Raw genomic sequence first — 12,370 nt, 5'->3', positions numbered from 1 at the left:
GAATATGAGATCATCTAAAAAGCAGGCCAAGAGAGTCGTAGCAATAGCTAGAAGTGAAGCGCAGCAAGGCCTCTACAACGAACTGGAGACACCGGATGGTGTTCAGCGGATCTGCAAGGTCGGTGCTCAGCACGAAAGATAATCCAGGCATATTGTCGCCACCAAATGTATCCACGATGAACGGGGAACATTAAGGACTAATGATAAAGCCATATTATAATCGCTGGAAGAAGTATTTCGAAGGGTTACTAAATGAGGAGTTTTGCACGAGACAGAGCAGTTTCGTAGTGTCCAGTTGAGGGGTCTGTGCCTGAAGTCACCTCTTCTAATAATGCAGTATCTGTGTCAAAGATGAAGAACGGGAAAGCGGTTGGCCGTGATGATATTCGAGCTGAACTATAGAAAGTCGTAGGTGACGAAGGAAATGAGTGGTTGACGAAATAGTTCAACAAAATCCTCGCTGGATTTCCAATGATAGAATAGTTCCTTCAAAGATTCCTTGTGCCCATCAACAAGCAAAAGAGTGATTTCCGAGAATTTGAGAATTACCGAAGCATCAAACTCACTTCAAACACTCTCAAAATCTTGGAGCACTTCATAGGAGACTGCATTAAGGGTTTGATTAACATCCACCGGATTCAGTATGGGTTTACATCAAGTCTGTCACAAGTGACGCAATTCAGACTCTGCGGATCTTGATTGAGAAACACTGCGAGTTACGCAAAGACCTCAATAACGTATTCATCAATCTGAAGAAAGACTTCATCTCGTTCCTAGAGGTACTGTCTGGGCAGCATTACAATATAAAAAAGTTTATATCATTAAATAACGGCTTGTCGAAACTTCTTTAAATGCATATTTTAAGTTCAAGGATATCCGGAGAGTGTACTAGCTTACATATTATTCGATTAGTATACAGTAGTAAAATTTCTTCATTTATATTAGTATACCTCTATCGAAAACTGCGCTTCAAGGCAATTGTGCAAAATACTCTTCACGAACTTCTGTTTCATGCGGTGCACGAGGAATAATAATGGAGATAATCTCTATTTTTAGAAACAAAATTCCACATCCCTCCGAAAACATCAGGTCTACCTAAAATATGAACATAACAAAAGCTTGAAGAACTGCTGTTTCTGATAATTTATGTCTCGTGTATTTTTATCGTTCAGGCTATGACTACATGATATTAACGAATTTATATTTTTAGTACTGACAGAATATCCAACATCTAACACCTGAAATGAAAATATTGATCAATCGTGAAGGTGACGAGTTCTGGCAATTATGGTTGTTTCAGTGATTAATTTTATGAGGTTAAACACCCTTGACAGTCATATTGGTCAGGAAGGTAATGAAGATGACCATCAATAAAGGGTAAGAAAAAGAAGAAGGTGGTGTCATTAAAGGAGAAGAAATGGAAAGATTCCTTTGACCTCCTGTGCTCTGAATAGTACATCGACTAGCCGGAGGAAAATTAAAATAATAGGCTATGATGGCCTGCAGTGTCGTAATCCATAACCTTACTTATTTGTTTGAAGTTTGCTCTGTCTCTTCCACTCGTCTCCACTAGATATCATTACTGTTGCAGTTATTTAGTAACTAGACCTTCTGTTGTAATATCACCGATCCGGAATAAAAACAAATATGATAGTGTACACTGTCCTTTCTTTATTTTCTTGCTATTGGCTTTGCGTCGCACCGACACAGATATATCTTACGGCGACGATGGTGCAGGAAAGGGCTAGGATTAGGAAGGAAGCGGCTGTGGCCTTAATTAAGGCACAGCCCCAGTATTCACCTGGTGTGAATTTTTTTTTTTTTTTTTTGCTAGTTGTTTTACGTCGCACCGACACAGATAGGTCTTATGGCCACGATGGAACAGGGAAGGGCTAGGAGTGGGAAGGAAGCGGCCGTGGCCTTAATAAAGGTACAGCCCCATTTGCCTGCTGTGAAAATGGGAAACCACGGAAAACCATTTTCAGGGCTGCCGACAGTGGGGTTTGAACCTACTATCTCCCGAATACTGGATACTGACCGCACTTAAGCGACTGCAGCTATCGAGCTCGGTGTACACTGTCCTAAACCCATAAAATGATCATTCGAAGAATTAAAGAAGGAGGGATATACTGTATCATTCATATTCGGAGGTATGGATGGTCCAAGGAAGTGGGAGAAAGTAGTGGGAAATCTCCCTGCCTCCCTCTAACACTGCACACTAAGAAATATATTTGAGAACGTCTGAAGTAGCAAGTTTCCACAAATGGCCTCGTAGAGCATAAAAAGGTATCTGTTTCTTGAAATGAAAAGCCAGAAATACCTTTCTATACTCGGTAAATATTCATGTTGTGTTACCATAGCGATGTTACTTAACGCGAAAAAAGAAGTAGAAATCGCAATTCCAACTGCGCACTATGATATGCTTTAAAACACGCCTTAAAAGTTATGGTACTATTATTTAATCCTTATACAAGGCGTTTGGGAAGTCTCGCAGGGAAGTGCCGCAGCGTGGTGTCTGTCAATTTAACTTCCCAGAGAACGGTTGGGTCTTTCAATGGCACTACTAAAGGTCCTGCAGCTGTAAGTAAACCGGGTTCGGTTGGGTTCGAAGGATATGATATGTGTTGGCCTACACAAATTCCCTAAAATTTTATTAACAATAACATTGCACTGAATTACTTTTGCTGTTAGTGAAGGAGTGGTCTCCCTCTTTGGCTGCCAATCATCTCCGCTAGATAGCATTAGTGTTATTTATATATCGTCGCTTCACTGGTAAAAGGTTGTATTCCACAAAGCTCTTCCTATCGATTATTCTCCTTAAGACTGCTCACGCCTCCCAGCGACATATGGTTATGCAGTCCATCAGAACAAATTTTGTTGTGTTCATTTTCCTATGCCCATGTGTAAAGGAAAATTAACCTTACTGTACCGTACTATACGAATGTATGCTTGCATTACGTATTTACGCACTCCTATTGTATAATGCATGTTAGATTCATTTTCGGTTACTCGTCGGCATAGGAAAACGAACACATCGGACATTGTTCTGATGGGCTGCATATCCATACGTGGCTGGGAGGCGTGACCAGTCTTAAGGAGAATAATCGATAGGAAGAACTTTGTGAATTACAACCTTTTACCGGTTAAGCGACGATATATTTGCTATTTGCTTTACGTCGCACCGACACAGATAGGTCTTATGGTGACGATGGGGTAGAAAAGGGATAGGAGTGGGAAGGAAGCGGCCATGGCCTTAATTAAGGTATTTCCCTGGCGTGAAAATGGGAAACCACGGAAAACCATCTTCAGGGCTGCCGACAGTGGGGTTCGAACCCACTATCTCCCGGATGCGAGCTCACAGCCGCGCGCCTCTCACCGCACGAACAACTCGCCCTGTGCATTAGTGTTACAAAAAGTACCCTTAACAACTACTTGTCTCACAAACTTCATTCCTATATTTTCTTTCCATTTTCAAATCAGCGGGATCATCATACAATTGAGTGATTACATTATGTGAGAATATGGAAATAAAACACAGTTGCTAGTTCCTCAGGCATCCTCCATCAGGGCAAAATATGACACGGAGCCACAAAATATAGACTAATCATAAATTGGTATTTATACAAGAAAAATATATTCACTGGCACTATTTATTCAGACATCGAAAAATTAACGTACGACTGCAAAATAGAACTCCGGGCAATTTATAAACAGAAATGAGCAGGAACCCTTGCATTGAAACCTTCCGTTCAATACCTGGTTGTCGTACTCAGTCATGGAGTTGTCCTTGGAAATCACTGGGTAATATGCCGCATAAATCGAATGGGAGTTAAAAGAGATATCAATTAAAAGGTATGTCCGACTCGTTGGCTGAACGGTCAGCGTACTGGCCTTCGGTTCAGAGGGTCCCGGGTTCGATTCCCGGCCTGGTCGGGGATTTTAACCTTAATTGGTTAATTTCAATGGCACGGGGGATGGGTGTATGTGTTGTCTTCATCATCATTACATCCTCATCACAACGCGCAGGTCGCCTACGGGAGTCAAATAGAAAGACCTGCACCTGGCGAGCCGAACCCGTCCTGGGATATCCCGGCACTAAAAGCCATACGACATTTCAATTAAAAGGTATGATTTTCAAACGCACGTAGTCCCTCATAAAACAATCAGAGGTGCTCGACATACAATAATGTAGTTTCAGATAATTGTATAGTTCACAAATTTCCGAACACATCAGAAAATCTGAAAGGTGTATAAAACAATAAATTATAGAAAATCTACTTATCGGTATTTTATGTCTAACACCACTTTGTCGTGCTAGCTATAGTAATGGAGATATATACGAATTTAGGTTTTCTTACAAGTTGGTTTTACGTCGCAATGACACAGATACGTCTTATGGCGACCATGGGCTAGGATAGGAGTACGAGTGGGAAGGAAGTGGCCGTGGTCTTAATTAAGGTACAGCTCCAGTATTTACCTGGTGTGAAAATGGGAAACCACGGAACACCATGTTCAGGGCTGCCGACATTGGGGTTCGACCCCACTATCTCCCGAATACTTGAATTTAGGTTTTTTAATTGCCAAGTCATCATCATCATCATCATCTGTTTACCCTCCAGGGTCGGCTTTTCCCTCGGACACAGCGAGGGATCCCACCTCTACCGGCTAAAGGGTAGTGTCCTAGAGCTTCAGACTCTTGGTCGGGGGATACAACTGGGGAGAATGACCAGTACCTCGCCCAGGCGGCCTCACCTGCTATGCTGAACAGGGGCCTTGTGGAGGGATGGGAAGATTGGAAGGGATAGGCAAGGAAGAGGGAAGGAAGCGGCCGTGGCCTTATGATAGGTACCATCTCGATATTCGCCTGGAGGAGAAGTGGGAATCCACGGAAAACCACTTCCAGGATGGCTGAGGTGGGAATCGAACCCATCTCTACTCAGTTGACCTCCCGAGGCTGAGTGGACCCCGTTCCAGCCCTCATACCACTTTTCAAATTTCGTGGCAGAGCCGGGAATCGAACCCGGGCCTCCGGGGGTGGCAGCTAATCACGCTAACCACTACACCACAGAGGCGGACAATTGCCAAGTCAAGTAATAAATATGGAAAGCCTTGATTTTAGGGTCACGTTAGGTCCCGACTGGAACATAAATTCAACATAAACCTGCTAGGTTACATCAAAATCGAATTGGTTTGTCTGGCAGGTAAATTGATTAATGAATCCAGTTAACGAGGCCAGAAAACAAAATGTGTACATTTATACATGTTAACACATTTTTCTATATTTCAGAGACCTTAGTGTGAAAATAAAAGAGTGTGACTGGGAACAAGAAGGAGAAAAGAATCAAAATTATATTAACGAAGTTGGCTTTCCTTTAAAACTATCAACTTGAAACACGAAATTTGGGATATGCAAAACAATTATCCTACCGGGATGCTATTCCACGGCTCTGAAAATTTGTTTTAACTGAGTACATGTAAAATGATCAGGATATTTCTCTGTTCTGCGAAGGTTTCATCGCCGCCATCCTGTACTACCTTTTAGGATAAATTCTGCATCCTGAATCAGGATCCGATGTTATTCTTCCAAATCACATCGCATTTTCTCAAAAATTCTATATTGCGTTTATTTCATCACATGCACTAATGCACTTCTAACGTTGTTAGGAAAAGTGTTGCTTTAATTTAGATTTCCATATTATTTTATTAATTTATTTTATTTTATTAATTCGACGTCCTCCAGCCATCCCGTAGTCCTGTATTCTCACGCTCAGAGTGTAGAGCCGGCAACTATGTATAACATAGCCAGCAACGCGTGGTTTTGGCTGAATGGCGTCATTCTCTCGTTGTGCTTCGTCCTCGACAGTCTGAGTTGTGTTTCGCTTGCTACTGAAAACAGAAGTTTGTCTTCATAAGCGTTCTATATGTGAGTGACCTACCGTGCTAATACTTTTATTGAACTATCTATCACCATGCCACGATGTGGCTGCAAGAACAATCCAGATACATTCTGCTATGTGTGTGGAAGTTTCGTGCCGACGAGACAGCGGCGCAACATAACCGAGTTCGTGAGAAAGGACTACTATGCCTACTTTGGCTTAGAACTTGGAGACCAAGACAAGCCGTGGGCACCACATAAGTCTTGTAGAACCTGTATAGAGCAGTTACGGCAATAGGCGAACGGTAAGCGAACTGCGTTGCCATTCGGTATTCCAATGGTGTGGCGAGAACCTCCAGACCACAGTACTCACTGCTACTTCTGTTCTGTGAATGTGAAGAGATTTAACAGCAGCAGCAAAGGTAGCATTGTGTATCCAAGCAATATTCCATCTACAATTTTTCCCGTTCATCATGGCCCTGATACAACATTACCACAGCGTCCAGAACATTTACAGGATTGTCTCTCTTCTGAATCTGACGCAGAAATGGTGGGCACTAACTCTGACAGTGATTTCTCGCTGAATGTGTTGAAAAAGAACCTAGACTGTTCGAGCAAAGTGTATTAAATGTAAAAAAGAGTAATTAAGAACCTTTACATAAACCAAACTGTACAAATCAGAATAGGACATGATCTGTTAGAAGGGAGCAGAATTGGCACAGGGGTGAGGCAAGGCTGTTGTCTTTCACCAACACTGTTTAATATATACCTGGAGGAATTAATTGCGAATTGCTTTTAGGGAAAACAAGGCGTTGCAGTTGGAAGAAAAAAGAATTGAATGCGTTCGATTTTCAGATAACATGGCGGTTCTAGCAGAAACTGAGAAAATGATGAATGCTATGTTGAAAAAATTAAACAGATCCTGTAAGAAGTTAGGCATGAATATTAATCGGAAAAAGACCAAGGCAATGATCATGGGGTCAAAGAAGGACTCAACAGCTAAAATAATACTTTTGGGGGAAGAGATCGAACAAGTGTCTAAATTCAAATATTTAGTAAACATAATCAGAAGTGATCTTTATTGCTTGGACGAAGGAAAGACTAGAATTGCAATGGCCAAGGAAGCATTTATGAAACAAAGGACACTATTGAGTGGGCCTCTAAATAGGGACCTTAAGAAGAGGTTAGTGAAGTGCTTTGTGTGGAGTGTGGCGCTTTATGGGGCTGAGACTTGGACGTTGAGAAGAGAGGAAGAAAGAAGACTAGAAACATTTGAAGTGTGGATCTGTCTGAAGATGGAGAAAATCAGCTGGCAAGAAAAAGTAAGGAATGAGGAAGAATTAATAAGAGTGGATGAAGAAAGTAGAACGATATTGGAATGCATCCAAAGACGGAAGGAAAATTGGTTAGGCCATTGCTTGTGACGAAATTGTTTAATAACCGAAGCACTGGAAGGGAAGAGTCACGGGAAACTGAAGAGAGGAAGGGAAAGGTATCAGTTAGTGGACAATGTAAAGGTAAATATAAGCTATAGAAAGACAAAAAGAATGGCTGAAGACAGAACAGCGTTGAGAATTCATGCGAAGACCTGCCGGCAGGCAGACCAGCAGTGATGATGATGATGATGTTCGAGATCTTGGCCTTACAAAGTAATCTGTCGAGTTACTCGGGTCTAGACTTCGTGAAAGGAACATGTTCGCACCAGGGACGACGTACTATTGGTACAGACATCGCGAACAAAATTTAACCCTTCTTTTCTGAAGAGGGAGCGTTGTTTTTCTGCAACAACATTCCGAAGGTTATCTTAAAACTAGGAGCACCACAGCATGATCCTATTGACTGGAGACTTTTCATCGACGCCTCCAAGCGTAGTTTGAAGTGCGTCCTTCTTCACAATTAAAACAAACTTTCGTCCATTCTCGTTGCTCATTCAGTTATTATGCGAGAAACATTTTGGCATCTCGAAATGCCGTTGTGTAACCTGAAGCACCAGGAACAAAAGTGGTAAGTGTGTGGTGATTTCAAAGTGATAGGTATTCTGTTAGGTTTACAAGGAGGTTACACAAAGCACCCCTGCTTTCTGTGTGGGTGGGACAGTAGAACAAGGTTACATCACTTGACTCAAAAAGAATGCCCACTTAGACAATAGATTGTAGGGTCGAAAAACATAAAACAAGAAACTCTTACTCATAAAAGCAAAATACTGTTACCTCCGCTTCATATCAAACTAGGGTTTATGAAGCAATTCGTTAAGGCCCTAAACAATGAAGGTGAATGCTTTCAGTACCTGTGTCACCGATTCCCAGGTATCAATTCCAAAATCAAGGAGGGTATTTTCACAGGTCCAGATATCAGAAAACTTATTTCTTATGCTAATTTTGAAGACGTTATGTTCGCTGCAGAACAATCGGCATGGACAGCATGATCAAAACATTTCTAGGGAACATAAAGAATTCAGACTAAAAACAAATAGTGGATTTATTCTTTCCAAGATTTAGGCTGCAAACTGAGCTTGAAAGTGCACATGTTACGTTCACATCTGGACTATTTCCCTGAGAACCTAGGAATGCTGAGCGAAGAGCAAGGAGAAAGAAACCATCAGGATCTACAGGAAATGGAACGCAGATATCAAGGGAAATGTAACAAACACATGCTGGCAGATTACTGCTGGTTACTAAAGAGAGAAGGTCTAACTACTCCTCAAACACGAAAAGCAAGGCGAAGACGTTTCTTATACTAAGGTAGGACGTCATAAAATTGAAACCGTAGACTTACCATTCTCAGTACGTTATGAGGCTTACTGTTTGGTAAATTTTGGTCTTTGTGCCTGTGTTTTCCTCCAGAACTGTTAACACAATACACTACATATCTGTATATTATGTTCAGATGTATACCAATGTAAGATAGAAGTGTTCAGATGGGTGAAAATAATAAGAAAGAAGCGTTCTTTACTTGTGATAATAGTTATCTTGCATGTGCGCGTGCCGCATATTTATCAAATTTTCATATTGAATTTTCATAAAAACCTGATTTGATAGGGGAAAACTGACTTCAGTTCCGGAATCAGCATGCACGAAATATAAATGATCACTATGTAACGTCATGCAGTGATCGGACAGTTTGAATTCGCAGGTTAGTGAGAGGACTTCTGAAAGAAAACAACTACGCAGCAATCTGCACACATGCACGCCCTACAGTGACTGTGGTGTGACAGGCTTAATCAATAACAAGCGTTTGTACACACGTTATAAATAAATTTTTGTTTGACAGCCAGGTGGGATGAGACCTCCTGCTACCGGGTGAGCTGGCCGTGCGGTTAGGTTCGCATAACACAGGAAGATGGTGAGACCCGGATGCGCTGATATATCTCTGCGACGATTGGATGATACATGTATCAATGCTAAAGGAGGGCATTTACCGAGATCAATAGCTGCAGTCGCTTAAGTGTGGCCAGTATCCAGTAGATAGTTGGTTCGAACCGCACTGTCAGCAGCCGTGAAGATAGTTGTTCGTGGATTCCCATTTTCACACCAGGCAAATGCTGGGACTGTACTTTAATTAAGGACACGGTCACTTCCCTCCCACTCCAAGCCCTTTCCTGCTCTGTCGTCGCCATAAGACATACCTGTGTCGGTGGGACGTGAAGCAACTTGTATTTTTTAAAAAGGCGCGTGGGGTGGGGCATTTTGAACATTTCATGTAAGAAAGAGTTTTATGTGGTATGCCGGTACGTTCAGTTGTATGCAGTTATATAAAATGTTCTAACATGGAAATAAAGCGTTTTTTCTTGCAAGTTGTTTTACGTCGCACCGACACAGATAGGTCTTTTGGCGACGATGGGACAGGAAAAGGCTGGAATTGGGAAGGAACCGACCGTGGCCTTATTTAAGGTACAGCCCCAGCATTTGCCGGGTGTGAAAATGGGAAACCACGGAAAACCATCTTCAGGGCTGCCGACAGGGGGGCTCGAACCCACTATCTTCCGAATACTGGATACTGGCCGCACTTTAGCGACTGCAGCTATCGAGCTCGGTGAAATAAAGCGTTTCAGGACCCATGTCTATATAACATTTTTTTTCATCTAAATGTGAGGAATGTATCCTGAAAATTTGACTGTAACCCCCAGTAGATCATATCCTGAGAAATTAATAAACTAAAAAAATAAAAATACTTTCAACCTATTAGGTCGTGTTACTTACATTTAGTACGTGTTAAAGAGATGTTAAGTACTGAACAAAAATGGCCATAGGCAAGAAGAGAAGCGACGATGTAAATCCCGGTACTAGAAGCCAATCTACCTGGGCAGTAACGTGAGATAACTCACTGTCGCAGTGAAACGACGACTTGGCATGTATAACCAATTACGATGTTCAAGTTCCTTTACCTGGTATTTCTTATGTATATAGTGCAACCGTTAGGGCGTTAAAAAAATGCAACCGTGCCATGGGCATTAGTCGTCGCACCAAATTAAGTATGAACCAGCTCTGAACACATTGGGCGACAAAATGAAACTGGCCCCAAAAATTGGGCAACAAAAATAAGGCTTACATTAGGTATATCAAGGCAATATTACTTAATTTGGTTTCACAAACAGACGTACAGATGGAACATTCCGATGAGAACCGCCAGAAGTCACTTACCAGGCTTGAAGTCTCATCCTCCCTACTTTCATAAGATCACCGGCTGAATTCGTAGAGCAATATGGGTAATGGAATGTCCGATAAAGAAATAAAATAGGCACTATCTAAAATAATGAAAGTAGGATTCTATAATATGAGAGGAATATGCTAATATTTGTTAAATGAGAAGAATCTCCGTTCAATGCTTGCATTCTAAACATATTTATTATAATGATACGAACCACACAAATAATGTTGTATCTCAACATATGAATAAAAGAAACAAATAAACTGATAACATTATATACACTGTATGCCTTCTTTTCTTGAAATTGTCTTGGCATACTTAATTCTTGATGTACACCATTCGATCAACATACACTGATACATGATATTAAAAAGAATGGATACTGAATTCATTTGTTAAGCTCTCGTCACAAATGGATATTAAATATGGTTCCGATACCGAGGATCGAACTCGAAATTCCTGGGTGAGAACCAGATATCCTTCATATGTTAATCACAACTGGATATTAAATAGTGTCCTTTGTCTACCGTCATGATTTGGAGAAAAGAAGTTATAACACAATATAAGCACATCTGATATACACACGAGATTGCATTACCGTGTATCGAACATGTGATCCATTTGACCACGACAAATGTATATTTACATTGAACACTACGATGAACATACACTCTGAACATATATGTGCGTATCCTGGGTTTACCTAACAAGTTAACATTTAAAGAAAATCAGTCAAAGCTGGAATCAAACCCATCACCATATCACTGGGAAATAATAAAACACACAGAAACATATATATATATAAATATCAAATATATTTACACAACACATCTTGAAGATATGGCTTAACCAAGCCATAATATCTGGTTAAATCTTCGCTCCAGCATCATTCGAACCGACGGGCTTCGGATTCCAAGGTACAACTTTTTGGACTCCAATCAGAGGCTAAATTAATACTTAGTACGAGAAGGGATCTATCCTTCACAAAATCCGGAAATTATCCGTGTCACTTGCAACGTATAATTAGAATGGGATTGAGATTACTCTGGTAAATGAAAAGAGCTTGGCACATTAACATCGTTTGCTAGAGACTGCAGATTTCGCTTGGCGTACGGTCGGCCAGCATTTACCTTTTCTTCACAATAACAGCTGTGACTAGTCCTGGGTAAGATACCATAAATCAATCACCCATCACTCTCCCTTTCAACTCTCTTACATATCCTCTCGGCTCATTGTCAAGTATGCATTCACTTGAAGGCCATTATTTCTTATTACTCGTTATCTGGCTATATATTCAGCCCAATTTTATATCTCTCAACAGCTATAATTATTTATTCTTCCTTATCTCTCCAACAACAAAACATGTTATAGCTTCGCCCTCTCATGTCTTAACATCGTATCTCAATCAATTCAATTAATTCACAGAGAAAACCCATTATTTCAGGTTAATTATTCTCACAATTTCATATATGATTATAAATTAATTACGCCTCGATTTAGATCAACTCCAATCATTATCTAATATTATCCGGGATTACAACTACCCGAATCTCCAAGTATCATTTATATCCAAACTACTCTGAAGATCTTTACCAGACGAAGAAATATAAATCTAGCTAACTTGCCGTTCTTCCCAAAGATAATTCATATAAGCTAAGAACTTTGAAATCTATATAATAATTCATGCAAATGAATTTTGTTAAATATCAATGATTATCTTAAAAATCATTTGATGATCCTAACTAATAGTAATAAATCTTTCCCAATCATACGCGCATAATGTTCCCTACATATTTAATATTTAATTATAACATTATAATATTTACAAATATTATATTTGTTGACATG

This window comes from Anabrus simplex, chromosome 1 (genome assembly GCF_040414725.1).
Source record: "Anabrus simplex isolate iqAnaSimp1 chromosome 1, ASM4041472v1, whole genome shotgun sequence".
Lineage (NCBI taxonomy): Eukaryota > Metazoa > Arthropoda > Insecta > Orthoptera > Tettigoniidae > Anabrus > Anabrus simplex.
This window is presented reverse-complemented; position numbering follows the sequence as displayed.